The sequence below is a fragment of the Mauremys mutica genome, chromosome 5, assembly GCF_020497125.1.
Source record: "Mauremys mutica isolate MM-2020 ecotype Southern chromosome 5, ASM2049712v1, whole genome shotgun sequence".
NCBI lineage: Eukaryota > Metazoa > Chordata > Testudines > Geoemydidae > Mauremys > Mauremys mutica.
In genome coordinates, this window is record NC_059076.1 from 139,512,070 (window position 1) to 139,539,556 (window position 27,487).

The 27,487-nt window shown below is 48.7% G+C and overlaps 1 long non-coding RNA gene across 1 annotated transcript; it reads right to left on the reverse strand.

Annotated features, from left to right (window-relative positions):
* Positions 1 to 7,239: 7,239 nt before the first annotated feature.
* On the reverse strand, positions 7,240 to 25,299 carry LOC123371911. The gene is made up of 3 exons (XR_006580005.1): positions 25,170 to 25,299; positions 9,422 to 9,576; positions 7,240 to 7,881 (listed from the first exon to the last, which is right to left on the reverse strand). It is a non-coding gene; the product is annotated as an uncharacterized LOC123371911 (long non-coding RNA).
* Between the last annotated feature and the right edge of the window lie 2,188 nt (positions 25,300 to 27,487).

The following is a 27,487-nucleotide window of genomic DNA, read 5'->3' on the forward strand; positions in this document are numbered from 1 at the left end:
GGTGTCCCCAGAAGTGGATTTGTGGGGCCCTGGGACAGAACAGATGGGAGCCCCTTCCCCCTTCTGCCTGCAGTTGCCCCACTCCCTGGCAGGAGTGCCAGGCGGGGGGTGGGTGGAGCGGGTTGGGGCACGGGGCGCCCACTTTTCCAGGGCCTCCCAATCGACTGGGACCCTTGGGCACGGGCCCCATTGGCCAAGCTGCCACTGGGTGTCACCCACTAACTCCACATGAGAACGACACATTATTCACTATTATTATTCAATGCCTAGAGAGGCCAACCAAGATCAGGGCCCCATTGGGCTAGGTGCAGTGCAGGCATGTAAGAGTCACTGCCCCCATAAGCTTAACAGCTAACTAGACAACAGGGAAACTGAGGCTCAGAGACGTGAGGTGACTTGCTCAGGACTCCCCACCCCACCCCAGTGGCGGAGTTGGGAAGAGACCCCCCCCCAAGTTGCCTGAGTCCCAATTTGGTGTCCTATGCATGGGGCCGTGCCATCTCCCATGGCTTTAAAAGACAAATGCCTTGTTAAAAGTATCCCATGGCACAGTCACACAAGCCAGTGCTGATCCCATCAATGGCCTTGGACAAGTCATTTCATCTCCCCGCCTGAGTTTCCGCATCACACCCCCGCGTTAGCTGCTACCCAGGCAGCTTGCGAGGCTCAGTGAGTTAATACTGCTAGAGAGTTTTGACCCATCGGCCGAATCCTCAGCACTTTCCGTTGCCAAAGCACCACTCCGACATTAACTATCCCCACCAGCTGAGCAAGTGCTGTCACCTCTGAGCTGCAGATGGGGCCTGTCTCCAAGGTCACCACCCTCAGCTGCAGCACAGCCCGGCTTCGAACTCAGGGACTTCGCTGGCTCCGCGCCCGGCCTCAAATCCAGAGCGCCAGCCATTACTCACGCCTCAGGCAGGCCCAGGAACAGGTGTACAAATGGGAGCGGGCACAAGGTGCCAACCCTCTTGCATGTCCCCTGCCACATTGGCCTCTCCCGTGCCCCTTTGGCGCCCGCCACTCCAGCAGGGGCAGGGATGGGGCAGTGGAGCTGGTAGGCCACAGAGAGGGGAGCGCGATGGGTCCCCTACTGGGGTAGTGACGTGGGCCAAGGCCTTTGTTCAGCTGGGAGCTCTGTTGTGCCTCCTAAAGAGAACAAGCCCCTGGCTGTGGAAGGGCCGCTCCACAGAGGCCAGTGCCCAATGGGGGTCAGCTCCATGGCGGGCCAGGACTCAATAGCACTGGCCTGAATGCTGCAGGCCAGTGCCCAACGGCCATGACCGAGTCCTTGGAAATACTGAGCATCTCTGCGCAAGACACTCCAGCCTGGCTGAGCTGGGCTTGGGTCCCAGGATGGTCGGCTTTCTGCTTTCCTGATCCTGGAGCCCCCTGGGCGCTAGTTTGCCCTGGATGCAATGAATGTGTGACTGCACTGCAGAGCTAATTTGGACTCTTGCCTGGGTGGTGTTGCTGCAATCCCCCTCCCGTCTACACACAAACCCTCTTGCTTGCGTTCGGTGGTGCTTTCAGTCGGGGCTAGCTAGGGGTGTGGGTTAGAGCGCACACGCTGCTGTGGCTTGGGCTGGTAACCTGCCCACTGGGCAGTGGCGGATTTAGAGTTAGTAGGGCCCTGTGTGCAGCTTCATTTTCGGGGGAACCTCCTCGGGACCCAGCCAAGAAAAAGAACGTTCTCTCTTATCTCCCCCCATTTTTCATTCTGTTTTTTTTCATCCTCCCCCTATATTATAAGTTATGGGAAGTAAATGAAAATGAAATGAGGTACCTTGATTGTGGCAGAGGGTTGGGGTGCTGGAGGGGGTGAGGGGGTCGGGCTCTGGGAGGGAGTTTGGGTGAGGGGTGTGGGCTCTGGGGTGTGGGAGGGGTGAGGGGTCGGGCTCTGGGAGGGAGTTGGGGTGCAGGCTCTGGGATGGGGCAGGGGGTTGGGGTGTGGGAGGGGTGAGGGGTCGGGCTCTGGGTGGGAGTTTGGGTGAGGGGTGCGGGCTCTGGGATGGGGCAGGGGGTTGGGGTGTGGGAGGTGTGAGGGGGTCGGGCTCTGGGTGGGAGTTTGGGTGAGGGGTGTGGGCTCTGGGGTGTGGGGGAGTGAGGGGTCGGGCTCTGGGAGGGAGTTTGGGTGAGGGGTGTGGGCTCTGGGGTGTGGGGGGGTGAGGGGTCAGGCTCTGGGAGGGAGTTTGGGTGAGGGGTGCGGGCTCTGGGATGGGGCAGGGGGTTGGGGTGTGGGGGGGTGAGGGGGTCGGGCTCTGGGAGGGAGTTTGGGTGAGGGGTGCGGGCTCTGGGATGGGGCAGGGGGTTGGGGTGTGGGAGGGGTCAGGGGGCAGCGCTTACCTGGGGCAGTGCGGCTCCTAAAGCAACGGCACACCCCCTCTGACAGTGGCTAATGGGCGGGGGGACAGAGGGTCTCTGCGTGCCACTGCCCACAGGCACCGCCCCTGCAGCTCCCATTGGCTGCAGTTCCTGGCCAATGGGAGCTGTGGAGTTGGCGCTTGGGGCAGAGACAATAGGTGGAGACACCCCCGCCCCCCAGGGGCTGCAGGGACATGCCGGTTGCTTCTGAGCACGGCACAAAGGGTGGGGGGCAGGGAGCCGCCTTAGCACTGCTGCTGGCACATCTCTGCGCGCCCCTTGGGGGAGGAGGGCAGCAGCCGGCCGGGACTCAGGGGCAAGTTATCAGTTGAGATTTATCCTGAATTTTGGGGGCCCTGTGCCACCACACTGTTTGTTTCATGGTAAATCTGCCTCTGCCACTGGGCAGTGAGGACAAAGGCTAAACCCCTCGAGTGCGGTAAGTCCACCTGCGCCTTCCCACAATCCCCCCTGCACACCCACAGGGACTGACAAGAACCCCCCACCCCCCAATTCACTGGGAAAGAACAATGGGGCGGCTCAGCACCAGTGAGGACGCAATAGCTCAGGCAGGGATTTGCAGCGTGGCTGCTTCCACCCAGGCTCGGCTCACCCAGGTGCCAATCACCTAACGCTGCAGTGAAGACGTGCCAGGGCTGGGCTGAGTTACCCTGGATATAGCAGTTCCTTTGGGAGCACTGTGCTGGTCAAAGACGGCAGAGCTCGGTGTGCTCAAGGCAGGCCCTCTCATGCCCTGACCTGCCCCCTTCCCTGGGCTAATCTCAGGGCAGTTGGGGGAGAAATCACCGTGCTAACCTTCCACCCCACAGAGCAGCTGGAAAAGGGAGGGCAGGGGGGAGCGGTGGCTGAGGACCTGGGCCGCTGTCATGTGCATTTTCCAAAGAGTTTTCCCACGAACGCCCATCACTGTCCACTCACTCTTCATGAGGCTGTCAGCAGCAGGAGGAGACCTAATGTGCGGGAGGGGGGCAGATTTCCCCACATCTGCTACTTTGGGGTTCTTCCTCCATCCTCTGAAGCATGTAGCTGGTGCTGGCCAGTGTCAGAGGCAGGACGCTGGAGTGGATGGACCTGGCGTCTGACTCAGTCCGGCAGTTTCGTTTTCCTAGGAGTGAAGAGTCGTGCGACAGCAGCTGCTGTTGGACTGATCTGCTCAGCTTGGCCGAAGGAGACAATGCAGGACTGACAGAACGCGTTCCCCATTCAGCCGGGGAAAGGCTGTGGGCAAGGAGTCAGGTGCATTTATTTGAATGTGAGACAAATTGGCTTCAGCATTATTCACATCCTGGTCTAGCTACTTACCGCCAAGGCTTAACAGTAGGACTGTCAAGTAACTGCAGTTAATTCACGCGATTAACTAAAAAAAATAAATTGTGATTAACAAAATGAAGCATGATTAATCGCAGTTTTCATTGCACTGTTAAACAATAGAATACCAATTGAAATGTATTAGATATTTTGAATGTTCTTCTACATTGCCATATATATTGTATTCTGTTTTGTAATTGAAATAAAAAAGTGTACCAAACCAAAACAATGTAAAACTTCAGAGCCTACAAGTCCACTCAGTCCTCCTTCTTGTTCAGCCAATCGCTAAGACAAACAAGTTTGTTTACATGTACAGGAGATAATGCTGCCCTCTTCTTAGAATCATAGAAGATTAGGGTTGGAAGAGACCTCAGGAGGTCATCTAGTCCAATCCCCTGCTCAAAGCACGACCAATCCCCAACTACCATCATCCCAGCCAGGGCTTTGTCAAGCTGGGCCTTAAAAACCTCTAAGGATGGAGATTCCACCACCTCCCTAGGTAATCCATTCCAGGGCTTCACCTCCTTCCTAGTGATATAGTGTTTCCTAATATCCAACTGAGACCTCCCACACTGCAACTTAAGACTATTGCTTCTGGTTCTGTCATCTGCCACCACTGAGAACAGCCGAGCTCCAACCTCTTTGGAACCCCCATTTCAAGTAGTTGAAAGCTGCTATCAAATCCCCCCTCACTCTTCTCTTCTGCAGACTAAATAATTTCAGTTTCTTCAGCCTCTCCTCGTAAATCATGTGCCCCAGCCCCCTAATCATTTTCGATGCCCTCAGCTGGATGTTCTCCAATTTGTTCACATCCTTTCTATAGTGGCGGGGGGGGGCTCAAAACTGGACACAATACTCCAGATGTGGCCTCACCAGTGCCAAATAGAGGGGAATAATCACTTCCCTCAATCTGCTGGCAACGCTCCTACTTTAGTAGCCGGCATTGCAAGGTATTTACGTGCCAGATATGCTAAACATTTGTTTTCCCCTTTGTGCTTTGGCCACCATTCCAGAGGACATACTTCCATGCTGATGACGTGCGTTAAAAAAAAATGCATTAATTAAATTTGTGACTGAATCCTTTGGGGATTAATTGTATGGCCCCTGCTCTGTTTTACCTGCATTCTGCCATATATTTCATGTTATAGCAATCTCAGATGATGACCCAGCACATGTGGTTCATTTTAACAACATTTTCACTCTAGATTTGACAAAAGGTACCAATGTGAGATTTCTAAAGATAGCTACAGCACTTGACCCAAGATTTAAGAATCTCAGGTATCTTCCAAAACCTGAGGGGGATGGGGTGTGGAGCATGCTTTCAGAAGTCTTTAAATGAGCAACACTCCAGTGCGGAAATTTCAGAACTTGAACCACCAAAAAGGAACATCAACCTTCTGCTGGTGGCGTCTGACTCAGATAATGAAAATGAACACGCGTCGGTCCACACTGCTTTGGATTGTTATCAAGTAGAACCTGTCATCAACATGAACGAATGTGCCCTGGAATGGTGGTTGAAGCACGAAGGGACATATGAATCTTTAGTGCATCTGGCATGTAAATATCTTGCGACGCCGGCTACAACAGTGTCATGAGGACACCTGTTCTCACTTTCAGGTGACATTGTAAACAAGAAGCGGGCAGCATTAGCGCCTGAAAATGTAAACAAACTTGTTTGTCTGAACAATTGGCTGAACAAAACGTAGGACTGAGTGGACTTGCAGGCTCTAAAATTTTACATTGTTTTATTTTTGAAAGCAGTTTATTTTGTACATAATTCCGCATTTGTAAGTTCAACTTTCACAATAAAGAGATTGCACTACAGGACTTGTATTAGGTGAATTGCAAAATACTATTTCTTTTGTTTTTTTTTACAGTGCAAATACTTTTAATCCAAAATAAATATTAAGTGAGCACTGTGCACTTTGTATGCTGTATTTTAATTGAAATCAATATATTTGAAAATGTAGAAAACCTCCAAAAATATTTAAATGAATGGTATGCTATTATTGTTTAACAGTGCGATTAATTACGCAATTAATCATGATTAATTTTTTTAATTGCTTGACTGCCCTACTTAACAGCTAAATAGACAAGGGGAAACTGAGGCACAGAGCGGTGAGGTGACTTGCTCAGGACCCCTGCGGGTCTCTGTCAAGCAGATGCCTTGCCCTCCAGAGGCTTGATCCAAATTAAAGTTAATGTGCACCTTTCCCTTGATTTCAATGGGTTTTGCAACCAAGTCCAAGGATCTCAGCTTTTATTGGTATTTAAAAAAAGAAGATGAAGATGTAAGTCTGGAATGGTGTAACTGTGGCAGAAAGATCTGCCTGAGTCTGCAGACAGCCTGAAACAAAGTGTGGCCTGCCCCATTCATCTCAGAGGACTGCTTATTCAGAGGCCAGTGATGGTACTTGGTTAACTGTCTCACTCTCTGCTGATCACAGCATGGAAGAAGGCAGCAGAAATATATTATGAAGACCTGCACACTCTATTCTGCTCATTTTGTTACCACAAGGGGGGTGGTGCTTAGGGGTTACCACCATTTATTATTTTCCTGATGTCCAGGAGCAAAGCAGGGCATGTGAACCTCTCTGAGAGGGAAGCAAAGCTGAAAGAACCCAGGAGAACCCATGGGTGTATCTAAATTCCAGTGAGCCATGCCCGAGAGCCCACGGAGAATACACACTCCGATTATCAACAGCTGTGCACTCTGCTGAGCGTCATCTCTCATTTTGGGGTCTCAGAGTGGGTGGAGCTTATTTTGTGGGCGGGGTTTGGACGCACACCATCTTTTTTTCAACCCCAATTCAATCCCAGCTTTCTCCCACCATTTGCATGTACAGAATGTTCTTTACGAGAATATTTTACCAGTGTGTGTGTGCCGATGGATAGTGACCCAGTAGGTCCAACCTGAAAGCTCTTTTCGGGGTTGGGAGTCATCCAGTCAGGGAGCAGGAACAATGCCATGTGACAGAGGTGACCAATCACACAGCCCTAATAGTGACTGCTTGAAGCTACAGTCTCACAGTGAAATTCAACCTCTGCAGAGGGCTGGCACGAAGCTTGTACAGCGCCTAAATGTTACCTATGCCTGATGAGAGTTTGCTTGAGTCAGGAGTGAGTGCAATCTGAGTTTTACGTCCATTGAGCGAGCAAGCAAGCAGCAGATAAGTGTAGTGTCTCATCTGCACAGGGCTGAATGTCACCCTTAATCAGTTGGTTCAATAGAAGCAGAAATAAAAATAATTGTTTTTATTTATAGAAGATCTTCCATGCCCAGGGATCCCCCAAAACATTTTGCAGTTCATTGGCCAACTGCTGATCTCAGGTTAATATGATATATGGAGCTATACCTAGCTCAGAACTGGAAGGGACCTTGAAAGGTTATCAAGTCCAGCCCCCTGCCTTCACTAGCTGGACCAAGTACTGATTTTGCCCCAGATCCCTAAGTGGTCTCCTTGAGGACTAAACTCACAACCCTGGGTTTAATACGCCAATGTTCAAACCATTGAGCTATCCCTCCCCCCAACAAGAAACCTAGGCACCTCCCCAAAGACAGAATTTGGCCTTCTCCTTACAGGCATCACCGCTCTTCACCTCAGAAATGCAGCCACCTCTAGGGAGGAGTGCAGAAGGAATTTAACAGCCCAGAGTCAAGGTAGCAACAATTTGGATCAAAACAAAAAGTGAACAGAGCCCAGCCACACGACACAACAGATTAGAAGAGGGCATGAAACAGCAACACCGTGTCCAATCAAATGTGGCAAGGGGAATTTTACGAGGGCAGAACGTAATTCTCCTAAGTGGAACCCGGCCAGAGCCCCGTTCCAATAACACTCTCATCAGGGAGCACTGGCTAGTGAACAGCTGTCACCCCAATCTCCTCCCCCCGCCAGCCCTTCTGCCAAGTGAGCACTGCTGCAAACACAAACACGCTGTACCTAACTGCAGGGAATTAGGCCCAAACTCAAAGCCAGACACAGCGCTCTCGCCAGCGGGAAAGTGTATGCTATGTGGAGGGTGGGGTCAGAGGGAGGGGTGTGTGTGGGGGGGTGTCGGGGTGGAGTTGACCTCAGCCTTCCTTTTGGCCTGAAGCTTTGCAGGAACGCTTGCAAAGACAGCAACCGGCTCCACATGGCGTGGTGTTTGGCAGATGAGCTGAATTGAACTGAACGAGCCCCGTACCTGAGGGGAGAAGAGACTTGTTTATTTGGAAACCAAACTTGTTTTTCTCATTGCTTGGTTTTGTTTTGTTTCACTCTAGCCTGTGGGCCCTTGGAAGGCTGTTCCAAATCACACTGCGTTAATCCCATCTTCCTTTTAACCCCTTCCACGCCCACTCAGCATAAAGAGCAATGTGGCATTCACACAGGCATAGATTTTTAAGGCCAGGTGGGACTGCTACCATCTCGCCAACTGCAACGCATGACTCAGGCCCCTCAAAATCACATGGGTGGCTTAAAAAATCATGGTTTTTTTTCTTTTAATAATAATACATTTTGGTTTCTTTTTGCTTGACTCCCAGCTTCTGGTAGCTGGGCTTGCAGAGAGCACTGGAGCTATAGTTCCAAGTTTTTTCACCGCAATCATGAGGGCTAGCACTTTTTTTTTAAATGGAAGCTGAGATTCTCATGAAATCACTTGACTCCAGAAGCTGGGGCTTTAAGAAAAACGTGAAATAGCTTGACACTCATGATAAGCTCCCAAGAGATGTAAAAGCAGCAAAGAGTCCTGTGGCACCTTATAGACTAACAGATGTATTGGCGCATGAGCTTTCATGGGTGAATACCCACTTCGTCGGATGCGTGTGTATTCACCCACGAAAGCTCATGCTCCAACACGTCTGTTAGTCTATAAGGTGCCACAGGATTCTTTGCTGCTTTTACAGATCCAGACTAACACGGCTACCCCTCTGCTCCTTCCCAATGCTGCCATTCTGGTCAACTAGTTGGACCTCCTGCATAACTCAAGCCAGAGCCCCTCACCCAGTGATTCCTGCATCCTGCTCAGAACGTCTGGATGAGCTACAGTAAATCTTATAGACGGACATCTAGTCCTGAGTTAAAGATGCAAAGTGGTTGAGAACTTACAAAATTCCTCTATAAATTGTTCCAGTGGATAATTACCCTCACTATTAAGAATTTGCATCTAATTGCATCAAGAACTTCTAAATGTATTTGTTGCATGCAATAGATGGGGTTAGCACTTGCCCTTTTGCCTAGGGCCTGAACCAACACTTTTCAGGGGAAGGAAAGGACTGCGTTAGGAATCCAAACACAGCAGCTGGCCCTCTATAAGGGGTCCCATTCTAGGCGATTCCAACTTCCTATCCAGCTCATCTTTGCGGGAATCAGCACTGAGCTTCTGTTCCCTCCACACAAAGGAAAGAGTAACACGTCTCCCCTCTCACCAATTGCTAACAGGGGCTGCTGAACCAGTTAGGATAAAATAAGGAGGGATCCAGTCATCACTCCAAATCTGAGCCCGTCTTATAGAACAATTATTTGCACTGGCCCCTCCGAGCTTTCTTGTTCTGGTCGAGCCCAGAAGCACCGAACGACAGCAAGAAACCAGTCTGCTTTTGTGCAACTTTTGTGCCCCCTAGGTTTGTGCATGTGCCCTGATTACTATAGCACATGAGCCTTGCACATCACAATCTTTAATGCAGTATAAATGGAAGTAGCAAGCCATGTGCCAGTTATTGCCCTGATCCCTTTGCTTGTACCTTGTAGCTGTGTCACCGGTTCTTAGATTGCAAGCGCTTCTCGGGCTCCCAACACTGCAAGCATGCACCCAGACAGCAGTGACGGTGGCGGTACGGTATCTCCTTACTCTTCGAGCTTTCTTTAAGGAGTTATTGATGTCACCAGTTAAGTCCTTCTAGAACCACAGAATGGCTTTTAGGACAGGATCTTTCCCCCAGTTCCCATCCATCCCCGCCCTTTTATTCCCATGGTTTGCTGTTAATTCTGATGAATGGTCCAATGAAATGGAAAGGTGGCAAATTCAGATCCGCTAGAAAAGAATGCTTTCCCGCAAAGCCTGCGGAACTCATTGCCCCATGACAGCAGTGAGGACAAGCGCTATGGTGGATTTTAAAATGGGATTAGCCATTTCTGTGGATAACATGACCATCCCTAATTTATATTAAAACAAATGAGTTTTGGAAGGGATATAAACCCTCATGCTTCTGGACACAAGCCTCTCTCTTACCATTGGGGGTCAGGAAGGACCTAGCCTGGGGCAGTGGAGCCTGAGCTGTATGCACGTCATGCATAGGGTGTGCCCAGGGCATGGGCTGCTGAAAGTGGGGCAAGGCTGGGCAGGCCTGGTGTGGGAGCCAGCCCAAAGGCAGTGGGGAGAAGAACATGGCCAACCTCGAGTGGGCAGTGGGAAGGCCGTCTCTGCTCCTCTTTGCCACTGCCCTGGGGCCTGCCCGGCCTAACCCTGCTTCCAAGCAGCCACTGTCCCCTCTGCTCTGCCTGCAGGGCTCACTCAGCAATAGCCTCAAGACCTGCTACAAGTACAGGGAGCTGTGGTGAGCACCTGCACGGGGCGGTATCTAGGAGAAGGGTGGTGGGGAACCCTGTGGGGGGGAAGCCGTGAGGAGGTGCAGCTGTGCCTATCTCGTAAAGAAATTCTGGGGGTGTCCCTGCCTTGGGGAACAGGTTAGCCCATTGCTGCAGGGTTTCTCACCCCATTCTCTGAAGCAGCTGATGTTGGACGCGGTCAGAGACAGCACACTGGATTAGATGAACCCTTGGTCTTATCCAGCATGGTGCTTCCTGTGTTTCTAAATCTGGGAAACCAAACACAGACCTCTCTCCAGTCTTTGTGGATCTGACGAAATCTACTTGGCAGCCACAAGACAAGAGCTGCACACACGCTCCTCAAAATTTGGCTGCCCCGAGAAATTTGTGCAAATCAGCCATTGACAGCTCATGGTGTCCAACATCATCAGGTAGTCCAGAGACATATCCACAGAGCACATCATGGGACACCGTCAGTACCAGGTCGAGTAATCGAGAACGCTGGTCAGAGAAATAACCCACTTCCTTCCTTCCCTGATGAACCAAGGGACACACCCCACCCATGTACTTATTCACTACACCAATACTGACTTGGACTCTAAATAAATTCTGTGGGTGATGTCTTAAAAACTCCCTCACCCCAATCTGGGTCTATGCTGGTTATGTGCTATGTATATATCTTATGAACCTTGTAATTGACACTTGTAATCCCTCATAACCCAACCCTGACCCCAGATACTTCTTAACTTGTGTAAATTTGATTTTAAACATCAACGGGCACTAAACAAGGATGGTGATAAATTGCAGAGGGTTCGGAGAAGAGCCACGAGAATGATTAAAGGATTAGAAAACCTGCCTTATAGCGATAGACTCAGAGAGCTCAATCTGTTTAGCTTAACAAAGAGAAGATTAAGGGTGACTTAATTAAAGGCTGTAAGCACCTACACTGGATACAAATATTTCTTGATGGGCTCTTCAATCTAGCAAAGAAAGGTATAAGAAGATTCAGTGGCTGGAAGTTGAAGCTAGACAAATTCAGACTGGAAATACAACATCAATTTTTAGCAGTGGGATTAATTAACCAGTGGAGCAATTTAACAAGCGGTGTGGTGGATTTGCCATCGCTGACAATTTTAAAATCATGACTGGCTGGGTTTTTCCCTAAAAGCTCTGCTCTACGGATTATTGTGGGGCAGGTCTCTGGCCTGTGCTGTGTGGTAGGTCGGACGAGATGATCACAATGGTCCCACCTGCCCTTGGAATCAATGACGCTGTGAATTTTAGCATCAGTCTTCTTTGAAGTGGAGACTGACGATGCCACCAGGGCTGCGATGCCAGGACTTATTTCAAAGGGACCAGGCCTTTGACCGGGGCAGAGTGAGAAGCCTCCACGTGGGCAAATGAGGGAGTTGTTGGCGATGAGCTTCCTTGGCCAGGTATTTGTTCATTTGTTGCACGCATTCCCAGGGGACTCAGTCTCATCCCTGCCAACTTTGTTAAAAGAAACACAATACAAGTCGCTCTGTTAATGGAGCTCACTTGCCCGGGAGGGCTTCTGTCAGACTTTAGCTTCACGGAACAGGAAATCAGCCCCTGGATCAGGGACGACAGAAGCTCCCTAAAAGCGGGGGGCCACCGGTGCCCGAACTGTGGCTCTGCCCCTGTGCTGCCCCTTCCTCCTGAGGCCTCACCCCCACGCTGCCCCGTCTCCCCAAGGCCCTACCCTCGCACCACATCTTCCTCCAACAACCCACCCCCCACGCTGCTGCTAGCCCCCAACACCCTGCCCCCACTCACTCCTCTCTGCCCCCTCCTCCCCATCACTCGCCCTTATGGCCGGTAAAAAGTGAATGGCCCATGGCTCCTTGACACCCCGGCCCTGGCTTTAAGAAGGCACGTTATGCCCACAGCAGAGTGCAAGACTGAGGGCCAGGTTACCGCCTAGCGTCAGCAGGGGTGACTCTGTGGACCACACTGCAGCTGCACCTGCAAACGCTGGAGGGCCGATTCCAGCCGAAACGCTGGCACTGTAAGGGGCTCTAACCGAGCTGCAAGGGGCTGGGGGCAGTTCCCCCTGTGTAGGAGCAGTGTAGGCCTGAGGTGAGTTTGTCTGGGTCGATCCCCTGGTGAGTTCCGGGGTAAGAAGCACACAGGCAGCGGATAGGAGGGGGTGTGTTGGGTGTGGTGCCCACAGCAGTGCCGCCCACAGCTCCCTTGGGGTTGCTCTATCTTACACTGGCGGCCATTTAGGGACCAGCAGCAGCCCAGAATCTGGACAGGTCAAAACCGCTGCTCACTCCTCTCTCTGGGCCGCGTCTCTTAGGGGCTGAAGCACAGAACCTTGCCCCAGGTCTGCATTTGACCCTGCGTCTGGACCCAGCGCACAGTCAAACAAAAGACCCAGGTCCAACTTTGCTGCTGTGATTTCCACCTGACCCCCGTGGCTGCAAAAACACCTAGAGAAGGTGCTACCGGCACATCAAAGGGCTGAAAAAATTTAATCAACGGTACCTCTGAGCTACTATCCATATCAAAGCCACAAGATAAACATCACCGCTGATGGAGGCTCTGCCAAGATGTTGCACAAACAGTGCTGAAGCAATGCTTCTGAAGGCTCCGCTTCACTGGATGAGACTTGTCCTCAGCCTGGAAGACACCAGGCCCCCAAAGAAAATGTGGTAGAGTGAACTTTTCACGGGCGGCCGTTCAAGAGTCAGAGAGGGGAAGAGCTGTTGAAACAGGCTGGAAGAGAACCTCACGGATACCAACCAGGTGGAAACGACAGTGGCAAACACATTCGTTTCCCCGGCCAACGGTATGGCCGGTGTTAGGTTTGGAAGGGAGACTGGGCAGCCAGAGAAGGTGGCATTCTGCCGTCAGGTGGCTCACTCCTACAAGTGCTCGTGGGCTTAACGTTAAGCGTGTGCTGAATTTTTCAGCGGGGCTGGTGCCAGAGTACTAGTCCGTCCCAGGGAGTGCAGGAGTTACAGACAAGGCTGACAAACATGCCTGCATTTCCCTGCACCATGGGGAAGGGTTGGTGGGGGAAAGAGGCCTGGGAAAGGAGGATTTGAATACTTGGTGTCTATGAAGTCACAATAGGTCTTGGTCAATTGGCTACTGGTGAGGAAGGCAGTCAAGGGCTGGTTGGTTGGTGTCTGGATTCCACGGTGATGGGCACATTAGGAATCTGGAGAGAGAGAGATATTAAACAGGTACTTCGGAAACCCAGCCCAGCAAACACTGATGCGGTCACAGTTTATATGAAGGCTCCATTGGGCAAATAAGTTAGCAGCATATCAGCGGAAGGTGCTATGGATGGTTATAAGCCATGGGTACGAACCACCTGTTGGGCTCTATTACCACTGATTAACCATTTATTAAACCATCCAGTCAGCACTTATGAACCCTTGATGGAAATGATACTATGACAAACAAGGAGCAATGGTCTCAAGTTGCAGTGAGGGAGGTCTTGGTTGGATATTAGGAAAAACTTTTTCACCAGGAAGGTGGTGAAGCACTGGAATGAGTTACCTAGGGAGGTGGTGGAATCTCCATCCTTAAAGGTTTTTAAGGCCCGGCTTGACAAAGCCCTGGCTGGGATGATTAGTTGGGGTTGGTCCTGCTTTGAGCAGGGGGTGGGACTAGATACCTCTTGAGGTCCCTTCCAACCCTGATGTTCTGCGATTCTATGAATAAAGCGTGAGCCAAAATGCTTCAACCGAGAGAAAAGTCATAAAAAAGGAAACAAAAGTTCCATTCCCCAAACATCAAACCTGAATAGTTCTGGTGATCACGCCGGACCTGCGCGTTGCTAAATCCCACTGGACCCTACTTAGTCCAGCAATGTCGCCTTCGCCTTCCGACTCATTGCGCTTTCCCTGAAAGATGCAATCCGTGCCAGCTGTCTGGGCGCTTACTTGCCATGGAGTGTGGGTTTGCTACCCCATGGCAGCAGGGGGAGGAGGTATCACAGAGGCGACATCCAGAATCTATATTGCTCTGTGCTGCGAGATGTGCTCCATCTTCGGGGTCCTGGCAGGGTCCTGAACTGTAAGGGGATGAGCAGAGGCTTGGCTAAGAGGGATTCCTCTTTTTTGGCATCTGCAGTGGCTCCCTACAAGCCTCTGGCACTAGCATCAATCAATTCAGCTGATTGAAGGGGCCGGACCCTTGCAATCAGCCCTCGGAGCTGTCTGGAAACAGGGAAAGGAGCAGAAATGGTTGCCCCACAGCCATGCAGGAAGGGGATATCCTACATCCCAAAGGGCCCCGTTGGCTATTCAGTCCTGCTAGTCCCTTCACCTCCCTCCTTACTGTGCCTGGCATTTGTAACACACTCTCCAAAGTAAGGAGCATGCTCAGAGAAGCAGAGGGAAATGGAAGCTTACTGCCACGTTGTGGCCAAACAGCCAAACGAAGGCTTCGCTTTCACCAGCAGCTCAGAGCGTTAGCTTGGATCCTGACGGAGGGGATACTTTCTAGGCCAATTTCTGAGCCTGGCAGTAGCACAGTGCCACCCGCCTCTGTCTCTGCTGGTAGCAGCTGGGGAGCATGGTTGTGCTCCCAGGAGCACGTTACCCTCCAGACCTTCCAAAGCAGCTGGTTCAGATATGGAGCACCCTCCGGGGGCATCACAGGCGGTTGCTTCACATGCAGCAGTGTGCATTTTATTTTGGGAGGCAGGGTGCTCTAGGGGGTTCAAATGCTTTACAAGGCCCAGGGAGCCCTGGGTTCTGCCCCCCAGCGCTGCCAATGGGCAAGTAACGTCACTTCTCTACTAACTGCTTCCGTGATTAGCCCGATTGCTGATCCAAGAGCAGCCGTCATCAATCATATGAGCGCAGGGGAATACCTCATCCTGTGTTTGCCGCCAAACACTTCTGGTTTTCAGTTTTTCACCGAAAGTCAATTTTTTCCATGGATAACCCTGCAGTTTTCTGATCCGCTCTAGAAGTATGGTGCTGATGGCTGGCAGGGTATTGTGACTATGGATCGCACAAGCCCACTCCCCATGCACAGGTAGCTACAGTTCTGGGATTAGAGACTGGGCCCAAACTAGTCTCTCTATGAAGGAAGGGAAGAGGCCAGTAGCGGCCTCTGATTTACTCCCTGAATTACATCAGCTGCCATTCTAAAGGAGAGACGCTGCAACTGCCTGACCATACACATCAGAGCTGGGAAGAACCAGCTGGGCCCATCACCCCCAGCCGATGGACGGAGGAAGTTTTTCCCTACAGTGCTTTGTTCAGACTGGTTTGAAATGACTCGAGCGATGATGCATCCAGCAGTTCCCCAGGAAGACCATGGCACATTCAATAGCAATCCCTGTTAAGAACCGTCCTCCCCACAACGCTCAGCAAGGCATTTCCCTGTCGTTCTGTTCATGCTCAGAGTGCCTGTTTGATCAGAGCAAAAGGCTGTCCAGAACTTCACAGGGTGCGCTGTCTGATATGATGTGCATGTGTAACCCACTGGTGAGCATGTGTGTGCGCAGAGGATAGGACTTGGTACAACTGCTGTTATGGAAGCCTGAGTCTTTAGTTTAAGCTATAGCAGCTACTATGTTTAGCTCCGGATGCTTCCTGGTGTATCAGCCCAGAGGGTGGTCGTTACACATACAGTTAGCAAAGTTGTTCCCGACCTATAAGGCATCATCATTTTCAGAGCATAGGAATCACCAGACTGGATCACATCCGAGGTCTGTATAGTCCAGTGCCCTGTCTCTGACAGTGCCCAGAACCAGAAGCTTCAGATAAAATGCAAAACCCCTGCAGTTAAGGGATAATCTGGCCCTGAGGAAAGTTGCTCCTAACCCACATCAGAGTTAGACAAGAGTTTTTGAAAGGATATAAATCCTGCTGATTTAGGGCCTAGTCCATCTTTAAATATAACGCTGGCTATCCTTGTTATCCATATGAATGGCTATTCCCTTTTTGACTCCTGCTGTGATCTCTGTCTCCATGATGTCTTGTGGCAAAGAGGTCTGTAGGCTCAATGAGCACGTTGCTCCTATTTTTTAGGATTGAATCCTGCTCCCATCAAATTCAACTGAACTTAGATTTTAAGCTCAGCCTTGTGCTCTGTGGGATGCCCTGCATGCTGCCTGTATCTACTATCAGTTATGTGTAGTAGCAATGCATTACTGCGTAGAATAGAAAGCTGATGCTCCCGATCGCAGGAATCATCAAAACTTCTTTGCCAATCGCTCTCAAAGTTTCTCTGGCCATAATCATTTTCTATATGTTGGTATGTTTTGTTTTCTTTTTGTCCTTTCCCTGTCTTCCCTACCTCTGGCTTCTTTGCTCTTTTAAAGCCTGATGTTTAGTTCTTGTTACGATTGCACAGCTCTATCAGACCTTCCTTTATTATGTCTTCCTTTAGTGTCTTGCGCAACGCCAAGGACTGTCAGCGGGAAACACGTGCATCTTTACAGCTTGAGCTAAGGATCTCAACTCTAGAGCTGAGGCCCGCAACAGACCGATATCCTTTGTGGCTTGGATACAATTAGGCACACAAGCACCGAACTTTCGTTTTGTAAAGTCACCAGTTAACCCTTTTCATTTTGCTACAGTAATCAGTAGTTCTTGGCTTGCTTTTCCATGTTTCACTGAATGTGAAACACAGGCCAGGAGCACTGAGCTCCATCTCAAGGGCTACTCAGCACCTGCGAGAAGTGACCCCTCGATACGTACGGCCTAGTGTCGGGTAAAAAATGGCACTTCTGTTCCTCTGGAAATTCCAACCATGCACAGAACTTTCCATCCTGAAATTGGACCAAACATCGACATATCAAAAAATTCCAATTCAGAAACATCAAAACATTTTGGTTTGGTAGTGCTGAAATATTTCACTTCACTAAAGTAAAACCATTTTGTTTAGATAATATTGAAACATGGTGACATAATATTTTAATATTATATGTGTAGCTAAATGACATTTATCTACATAGATGTGATATTCATATATTATGACATAAACGTCAAAATGAAACATTTTGATGCTTCTGAATCAAAATGAGAAAGTCAAAACCAATGGTATCAAATTTTTCCCATTGAAAATGTTGTTGAAATCAACATGTTCCCCACAAAACATTTTGATTTCAGCACAAATTGAATTTTCCTGATGGAAAACTGTTCCATCAAAAACATTTTGAACAGCTCCAGTACTTTCTTTTGGGCCAGCTCTTTGGCAGGGATATGATCTCCTTGTCTGTTTGCTGCGGTTTCATCAGCATTCTCAAGTCCTCACAGATTATGGTGCAATTCCTGCAAACTTTGCTATGGCAGAACTCACATTGGGCCTGATTGTTGTTTACACTAACATCACTTTACACTGCTCTAGGGGGGAAATCCTGATCCAAGCAAAGTCAATCGCAAAGTTCCCATTGGCTTCAATGGAGGCAGTATTTCACCCTAGTAGCATTAAGGGGCCTTAAAGTTGGGCTAAATAGAATTAACTACCACTTTAAGGCCCTTTACGCTACCAGAGCGGTGTAAAATGAATAGCATAGGTGAGAATCAGGCCCACTGAGCTCAGCTTTGGCTGAATAAACACCATAGGATTGGCGCCATTATCATTTTAGTAAGTGCCATCCACCCGCATGGTGCTGTTCATAACACGAGGGAGTTACGGTGTGTTTTGCTGCAGCTCACTCAAGTTGTGTCCATTCTTCTTCATGTTCCATCACGGGTTCTTTCACTGTCCTTGTCTTCCCTTGTGCTGCATCTTGCTGAAGTTCCAGTTTCTTGCTCCTCAGCTCCCTTTGCTATCTCATTTGCTATCTCTGCATCTTGGCCAGGTGACGTCTGTCTCTATCTTTTTCCTGTTGGTGTTTTGGGAGCAGAGCCGTTGTAGTCCCAGCTGGGTCCATTTTTCAATCAAGCTAATGCTGAGGAGTTAGCATCGATGACTAGAGTGCTAATAAAGGTATAGCGAAGCTGTTTAATAATGTCAGGACAAAATTCCACCCTGCAGTCACTTTGATGCTCTGCTTTCTCTGCAGGCCTAGATCTCCTAATCGTAGAGTAATAGATGTTAGAGTGCATCTTGGACCATGCACTCCATCTCCCTGCCAAGTTAGGATTGTGTCCTGCAATCTCTCTCTTGTCCAATCAAGTTTCAAAAGTCCTAAGCAACACGGTCTCCACCACTTTCCAGGGAAGACTATTCTATGGCCATCCAAAGGAATGAGGAGAACATTGGAGACTCATTGTGTGGATCAGAGGAGAGCTAGCATTTTGCCCACTGTTCAGTCTCTGTGGGCCTCTTCGCCCTTGGAGACACATGCACATAATAAGGAGAGCCACAAGCAATGGAACCAATTTGGAGAGCTCGAACCTTTTAGCAAACCTTGATGTTCCAGGCAGGCTTACGGACAGACCTAGCTTTCATTGCTTGCTGCTGTCTTTGTTTCTCCATTTTGATGTTCAGTGTTCCAAATGCTTCCTCCACTTTTCTTCTTTTTTCCACCCTCCCCACTTTCCTTCATGCCACCAGCATTAAATGGCTCGAGGCTGTATTTAAAGAACGGAGAAGCTGCAAAGAATCAAGTTGGATAATGGGAAGAAAGGCTCAAGGGATCCCTGGGGGCTTATCATGGTTTCCCTCCAACTGCTTTACATGGAGTCGAAAGTTCAACCTCACATTTTCTGGAAAGAAGATGGGGGGGGGGGGGGGAGAGAAAAAAAGAAAGAACGAAAGAAAGAGGACAAGTCGTGATGTGGGAATCTTTGGACTGTGATGAAGATGGAAGGCGCCACTCGAAAAAGTGAAGCTCTTCCAATGAGAAACAGATGTCCTACATGTTCCTAAACACATTCAGGCCGTTTTCAATTACACCAGAATTAGAGCAGTAACGAGAAACAAAACAGGGTTGTTGGGTTTTTCCCTCCTCCCTGTCTTCTTTCTTTTCTGCCCAGATGGATCAGTAGCGTATCTGCAGATGACATCTCAGATTGCTTCTTAAAACAGCGCTAATCATCTAATACTTCTGTGCTGATGCTAATCTTTTCTTCCTTCAAACAGCTTGTAATGGGACCCCATTCCCCCGCTTCGAGGTGTTTGTTAGACTCTGCTAAAGATTTGTTCTGGTCATTTTCTGCTTGTTAAAAGCTCATTGGTAGAGACAACTTTATGGGCATTTTTTTTCCAAGTCAGGCATGAGCAACAGTCCTCTCCGTCTTAGCCGGGGGATTCCTCACGAGGGGAGAGTTACTCTGGGAGGGTCCTGGAGGAGAGGGAGTCGAAGAGGGCTGAGCTGAGCTTTTCCAAAGTGAATGAGGTTTTTTGGAGCCAGGTGGTTAGAGGCCAAGCACTCAGTACTTGCACAAGGCAGGCTCGTGAACAGCTGCTCCAGGTCCAGCACGCAAAAACACGAGTTGTTTGGAAAATGTAGCTCTTTCTGTCGTTCATATTAGTTCCTTACAGTGGGCTGGTCCCTGAAGTAGCACTAGAGCTGGGGATTGGGAATCAGGACTCTGGATTCTTCTACTGACCCTGCCATGCCACTGACTCCCTACGGGACATTGAGAGAAGTCACTTCGGCCCTGTGACGGAGTAGGGAGTATTAACCTGGGAATGTTGCAGGGGAATTTTACTTGTTTACTGTCTGCATTGATACCTCGCTGAGGGGTGATACCTGACAGCCCGCACGTAACCTGAGCCCAGGAGGGGGATGGGGCCAGGTGACACCTTCTGTCTGGGAAATTGGACAAAGGCTGGAGGAGGAGCCGGGGTGTGTGGCTGGGTGAGACGGCTGGAGGGGCTTTCAGTTTGGAGCTGGCTGGGGAAATGGAGGGAGGCCCAGAACCGGGGTCTGGGCTCCCTACCCCCCAAGATGGACCTGACTGAGGGGTCCTGTTTTCTGTACCTACAAGCTCTGTTTTGGACTGTGTTCCTGCTGTCTAATAAACCTTCTGTTTTACTGGCTGGCTGAGAGTCACGGTGAATTACAGGAAGTGAGGGGTGCAGGGCCTTGTCTCCCCCACACTCCGTGACAGGCCCACATCTTCTAAGGTATTTAGACATCTAATGCCCACTGAAATCGATGGGATTTAGGCACCTAAATACTTGGAGGATCTGGGCCTTCGTCCCACCTTGCCTCAGATTCCTGCACTCTCAAAGGAGGGTCATGCTACCTCTGTGAGGTATAATAAGACAAAACACACAGAAAAGGGTGGTGCTGGGTATTAGCAGCAGGCACCTTTCCATGGAAGGATATGGGTTCAAATCCAGCCCATGATGATGGTAGGCCTAAAGTTGGTGTCATTGGGTGATCTCATTCCTTCTAGTGGACAAATCTTGGCCTCCCCATCCCCTTGCTAGAACTAGCCCCTCTCTGGCTGTCTCTGCAGAAAGGCTAAGAATTGAATTGCTAGTGGAGACTGGCTTTAGATGTTACCTTCTGGGCTGGTGCAGTGTGGGGGAAATTGGTCCATATGCTAGCTGTGGCTAGCAAGATGTCACTTTCCCGGACTGTCAGTTATGCACCTTTCACAGGTACCACTTTTACACACCAAAAAACATGTTTGTATTTTAATGGGTTGGGCTAGTCCATTTTGCAACACCCTTCCCATAACACACCTCTATACTGCACCTGCCTCTGTCCTGTCTCCTTTAAATTAAAGCACTAGAGACCTGGACAGTGGGAGTCGGTGACATTTCCAAGGGGCAGGACAGAAGCTTGCTGCTCTGCAGGGAGAGTGGCCTGGTGGACAAAAGCGCTGGAATGAGACTCTCAGGAGCTGGGTTTAGTTTGCAGCTCTGCCACAGGCTTGGTGTGTAACCTTGGGCAAATCATATAGTCTCCTTGTGCCCCATTCTCTTCCCCTCCCTCCCCCCGGCTCTCTTAGTAGATTCAAAGATGGGAAGAAGGATGCGACTCTACTGCTCTGCTTATGACTTTATAAAAGGCTTGAGTGTCTGGAAAGCTTGGGCCTCTGCATTTGTCAGGGAAGGGGAAGGAGGGCTGGATGTTGCTTTCCCAATCACGGCGAAATCTCAACTCCTTGCAGACTATCCTGGTGCGCCATTTCCAGAGTGTCATTTTCCCGATGTTTGGTAGAGCTATTGCAAATGTCGTCCAACAACACGCTCCCGGGTCTGTTCCACCTAATGTAAAATCTCCCTGCATCTCACACCTTTCTGGTCCATCTGGGCTTCTCCATTTTCATTTGCTGTGGTCCTCTGTTGTGAACTCAGGACGGTTGGTTTCCAAATGCCTGGCTTCCTCCAAAGGGGGTTGCTATAGGAAAGGCCCCTTGCTTATTTCTGGCACTCATGCCAAAGTCCCATATTAATTCATCAGCAGATCTTTTCCTCTCTCCTCCTTGCAATCCTTATTTGCTAGAATCATCCAGTCCACATGGCTGCTGTTCCTGTCTTTGCAGCCTGGCTGATTTGCCTGGAGATGATTTCTGGAGAGCTGATTGGTTCCCAAGAAAGAGTCAAATGTATTTTTTTGGTCTGTTCCCTATATTTGTGCTTTTGACATTTTTTTTTACATTTGTCTGTATTCTATTTCTTTTTGCTTTAAAAAAAATAACCCAGCCTGCCCGATTGCTGAAACTTGAAGAGAGCCCTGGGAAAGAAGCATCTCGCAGACAAACAGGAGCAGGCAGAAGTTCGCCGAGCACACTGGACTTTGCTTTAACATTTTAAAACAAATTTAGTGCTGGTGAAGGGCACCAAATTGACACGTCTGGATTTTGGGGTTCTCCTTTTGCCAGAAGGACAGGCATCCATCGTGCCCGCATTGGTGGCAAAACATGAGCTTTCCCCAGCACAGTAGTGCCAATGTGCTTCAGCCTTGATTAAAGGATACCATCTGAGGCCTGCTTGTTGCAAGTTGGTCCTTACAGGTGGACCGCTGTGCCTGTTCGGAGCCCTGACGAAGTCAATTTTTCTTCAGAACTTGTCTCATTTTGTAGATTTCAATTAGACTTTAAAAATGAAGCCAAGTTTGAATTTTGCAAACATTTACTCCATGCTAATGAGACCCAGCAGGGTCTAATGAATAGGGCACTGGTGTGGGAGCCTGGAGACCTAGGCTTTCCTACTGAATTGCTGTGGGGCCTTGACCAACTCACTTTACCTCTTTGGGTCTCTGTTTCCCCTGCCCACCCTTTTTTGGTCTTGTAGCTCTTCTGGGCAGGGACTCTTTTACCGTGTTTACAGTGCTCAGTACAATGGAGCTCTGATCTTGGTTGCCGTTTTTAGCCACTACTGTAATAGCATAATTAATAAGAGTAATGTTGTATAAGAAATCCCAGGTTGCATTATCCACTATGGGTCCAATTCTCTTTTGTGTAATCATTTACACCAGGGCACACTGGGTATAAGATGTTGCTAACTACGAATAGGAGCAGTTTGTTCCTGTTTTGCCCAGGCAGCAGAGAGAGGCTTTTTAAAGCAAACCACTTTTTCAACACCAGATGCTTTTTTCAGTCCATACAGAGGCAAAATCTGGCACTAATGTGAACTACCGAACCATTATCAGTGCTGGAAGTGGTTGGGGGAAAAAATGGGAAAACGGTCACAGAAATTTCCACACACCCAAGTATCCCTTTTCATGGTGAAACTTTGAAAAATTCAATGTTTAAAACCTGTTCTATGACTAGTTGAAAGCCAGAATGAATTTGTTTGAAAAAATTTCACAATACTTCATCCCTATTTCGGGCTGAAATAGGGTGCAATGTCTCCATAATTTGACTCACCGTAATTCTGATATAAGAAAACCATTTTTTAAAAGGTATGAAAGGGCATGGAGTAGAGGTTGAATTTGCATTCTTAATTCTGCATTTCCTGACTTTGGAGTGCTTAATTTCTCAATCTCCTAATTGCATTACTCTCAGCTATTGGCATGGAATATAAATTGCTCTTATAACTTGCCAATGGAAGACGTAAGCTCCTTGCCTGGAAACCATTTTGATCCCTTATGAAATGTGCTATTCTTAACTTTACACTTACAGCAGTTCAGAGTTTTCATGATTTAGGGGCCTTTCTATATGGGGGATATTTGTACTGGGATAGTGACACTGGTGTGGAATGTTTACACTGGGAGGTTGTGATGATGAAACTACATCAATGTAGTTACACTGATACAAATATCCTCAGCTCAGCCTGTCAGAAATGTTCCAGGGGAATGTTTTTCCACTAGAAAACACTGATTTGTTGAAAGTGAGATGTTTCACGGAATAGTGTCGATTTTGACAAAATTTCATTTGAAAAGAAAAATTGAAAAAAAAAAGCATTTGGAACGTCTCAGAATGGAACGTTTCAATTTTCCATTTTGAAATGATTTTCCGTTTCAATTTTATAGGACATAATAGAAAATTAAAATGTCAACACTGGAAGAAAACTTTTAGATTTTATCTAAACAAAAGGAACACTTTGTTCAGAATTTCATTTAATGGGAAATTTTGAATTTTGTTTTCGTTCTGTTTTGTAATGGAAAAAAAATTGAATTTGTAGATTTTACTACTAACCAAAAAATCCGATTCTTGCCTGGCTCTAATCCCTAGAATAGACAGGTTCTAAGAAATCTATGTAGACATGGGATAACCCTCCCCACTAACATTACAAAGCACACTAGTTTTTAAAGTTGATAAAAACACAGAACAGAGAAAAATCAATAAGAAATTCTATGATGCAGATGTGAAATGTCCTGTTTTTAAAAAAATCCATAACTTTAAAAACACTGAACCAATCTTCTTTAAAAATGTGATGCATTCCTCAAAGCTTGCTGAGCTCTACAACACAAGCCAAGTTTGAAGAAAATAGGTTCAGGTATTATTAAGTTCCCCAAATTTTTGATGGGTAAGTACAATGAGTTCTTTCTTTCTTTCTTTTTTTCTTTCTTTCTTTGTTTCTGATAAAAAACCCTCCAACATGATTTTGTTCAAACTTAAAAAAACCCACCCCAAAACTCTGGGCAAAGACTGAGTGTGAGACATTTCAGCCCCAGAAAGAAGTGGTTACAGAAAGTCATAAGCAGCGGGGTTGGATCTCAACTTTAATTACAGAGACTGCTCTGTGCACCTGCTATAACCTATGTATAAATGCCACACACATCAATACATAAATACAGCTCTAATTACAAATGCAACATCAAAGCATTGTGTGGTATTCTTTATAGATATTAAACCCATTGGGAAAGGCAGTGCCTGTGGAATGATGAAATTCTCATATAAAATAGGTAGAGTTGAAACCTGACAGTGAGTTATCATCATGGATTCTCCCCCACCCAGGAAAATTACGCAGCTGTACTATTGAGATTATTTTCTGGGAAGTCAAAGGTGTGGAGTCCAGTTTTACCAACAAAGAGACTAACTTCACTGACCCTGGAAAAAATGTTCACTGGCACGAATAACTAAGCATTGCAATTAAAGTCTGCTGAGGTGATAAGTGAGTTTCATCAGAGGCACATGATGTTTCTCAGTGTGTGTTAGGTTCATTAGGAACATCCCTGAACACTTTGATGTGGCATTTCTAAATTACACCCTAGTCCTGCAGCACTTGTGGATTCAGTGCTATACTCTCAGCTTGAGACTCATGATACAGCTTTACTTTGTACAATACTTCCTCGGGTACCCCCATCATGTTTTGGAGTTACTCCAAGGAATACATAGTGGCCAGTGAAAGTCACGAGGGGATGGGCAAGGTAGGAAACGTGTTGCTAGGTGCAGTTTTAAGCGAGATGGCTGGCCAAGGAGGTGGAGAGGCAGAGGAAATCTCTTCATGCTAAGGGCTGCAAAGGAGAAGGCTCTTGTGCCATCTGTGCGGAGAGTGTATGAATAAATAGAATGGAGGCTGGTGCTCGACAAGGAAAGGGAGAAAGATGAGGACTGTGAGGCTAGGGTAAGTTGCTGGAGAGTTTTTTAAAACAAGGGGACAAATTAAGAGGAGCTTTGCATTTACATGGAGGAGAATAAAAATGCCCACCTGACTTCTGAAGGGGGCATGTCTGTTACAGCACAACCCTGGATCCACACCCAGTGACGTCTCCTTTTGCAGCAGTTGAGCCCGAGGTACCAGATATAGGCAGGGCGTTGTCCCTGGGAAAGCAGGCTGGCTATGTCCACAGACCAGCACCACGTATGCCAGCACCCTGAAAACAAAGGCACCACAGTGCAAAACATGCACATGACTTACTACAGCGAAGCGCGGGAGTAAGCCAGAGTACACCTTGTGACTAGCTGCCCTGAGCTCCATGGAGAACTGGAATGGGAAGGAAGTGGAAAGCCTGCAGAATTGCTGGGTTCCTCAGAAAGGCTCTCTTTGCACCCAAGTAGCCCTAGCTCCTCGTCAGCACCACTTAGGTGAACAGCAGGAAGCCCACAGAAGATCCTGCCCAACCCCTGCCAGATCCACCACTCCATGGAGTCTGCCGCTAGCAGGCCAGAATGGAAGTGCATTACTGGGCTTGCATTCAGCAGCGGGATTCCCACCATCTCCCATCTACTCCTGGGAAGGGTTAGCAGTGGGTAGACGTGACAGAAGTGCCAAGCAGGAGGGTTCCTCTCACTGTGGTGTGACACTAGCACACCTACCTGACACCTCCAAGGAGTGCAAACTCCACTTCAACCTGAATGAAGAGGGAGCTGCCGGACGTTGCACTCAGATGATGTGGTTGCATTTCTTAGGCATGAAGTCTGGGGATCTGGAACACGGAGCGATGGGAGAGGACGACTAGTGGGAGGAAGGGGACACCAGACTGCAAGGCCCAGATCTTCAAAGGTATTAGGCGCCTAACTCTTATTGGTGTCAGTGACTTCCTGCCCTGCAAGCACCTCACTTTATTAAGTCCCTCCTACAACATCTCCTGGTCCTAGTGCTCAGGCTGGGAAGGTAGGTTGGATTTAACAGAGGCCTGTAGGAGGCTCCATTCCCCTCCCTCTTCCAGACCCTGGGGATGGTCCCTAGTCACCATTCTAACTGCTCTCGGGAGCCATTCTTGCCTATAAAATCCAGAACCACCCCCGGAGCAGTCTATACAGGACTAGACTCTCTGGTTAGTTCCCAGAGTGGACAACCAGGGCACAGTAGAGAAAGGCATTTAACAAGTCTCTGGGCCAAATTCATCCTTGGCATAAGCTGGCATAACTCTATGGGAGACAATGGACGTGTCTCCACTCACGCTAATGGTGACATTGACTCCTGGTCTGTGCAACAAGGGTACTTCCTGGACCTCACTGGAATAACAAGATAAGCAGTTAGAGCTGAATGGAGACGCCGACAGGCCCCAATACGGAACCTCAGTGGATGCTGGATAGCAGTGCATGCTGGATTAGTTGTCATCTGAGGTTCCATCCAGGGTAGAAATCTTCCAAGGAACGTGCCAAGAAATAGAAGCTGAGCTGCAAGCCACCACCAGCAGCATTCTGTGGGTAACACACTGTTCTGCTCTGGAGACAAGTCTGTGAGCATCTCAGGATTCACTTTTTGACCTGAAACAAAGGTGAGTGCCCCTATCTAAGAAGAAAACTGGGTATAAACTTTCATAGCAATGGAATTAACCCGCTCTCACAGATCTGGTTGAGCTCCCCCCGCCAGATACTCACACTGCACCAAGGGACCCAAACGCTGACTCCCAGGTGGCCTCAGCTTGCAGTATCCCTGGCTCTGGCCTCTAGGCACACACTCCAGGTGCAGACCTTGGGTCTGACACCACTCTTGGCATTGGGGACTCTATGATCCAGTTGCCCAGGCCCTGAAACTAGTGCCAGCTCCCCAGACCTGCCCAGCAGCTCTCGCATGTTCCCAGCATCCCACCGAAGGTGTGAGCCTCCTGGGTTACAGTTTGCCTCTGCAGGGACCGTGAGAGCAAGCAGAAGGAGACACAGCGAAAGGTCTCTAGCCCAATTACTCTCTACATAGGCTCTAAAGCACAAGAGAGCACAGAGAATGCAAGGCCCCTCACCCCAGCTCACGGTTCCCTTGGCTGGCCTTGGGGAGTCTTCCAAGGGGAGCAGTGGGGGCAAAAGACATATCTGGCTTTAAGACTAAGCTTGATAAATTTATGGAGGGGATGGTATGATGGGATAGCCTAATTTTGGCAATTAATTTGGCAATTGATCTTTGATTATCAGCAGGAAAGTATGCCCAGTGGTCTGTGATGGGATGTTAGGTGGGGTGGGATCTGAGTTACTACAGAGAATTCTTTCCTGGGTGCTGGCTGGTGAGTCTTGCCCACATGCTCAGGGTTTAGCTGATCGCCATATTTGGGGTCGGGAAGGAATTTTCCTCCAGGGCAGATTGGC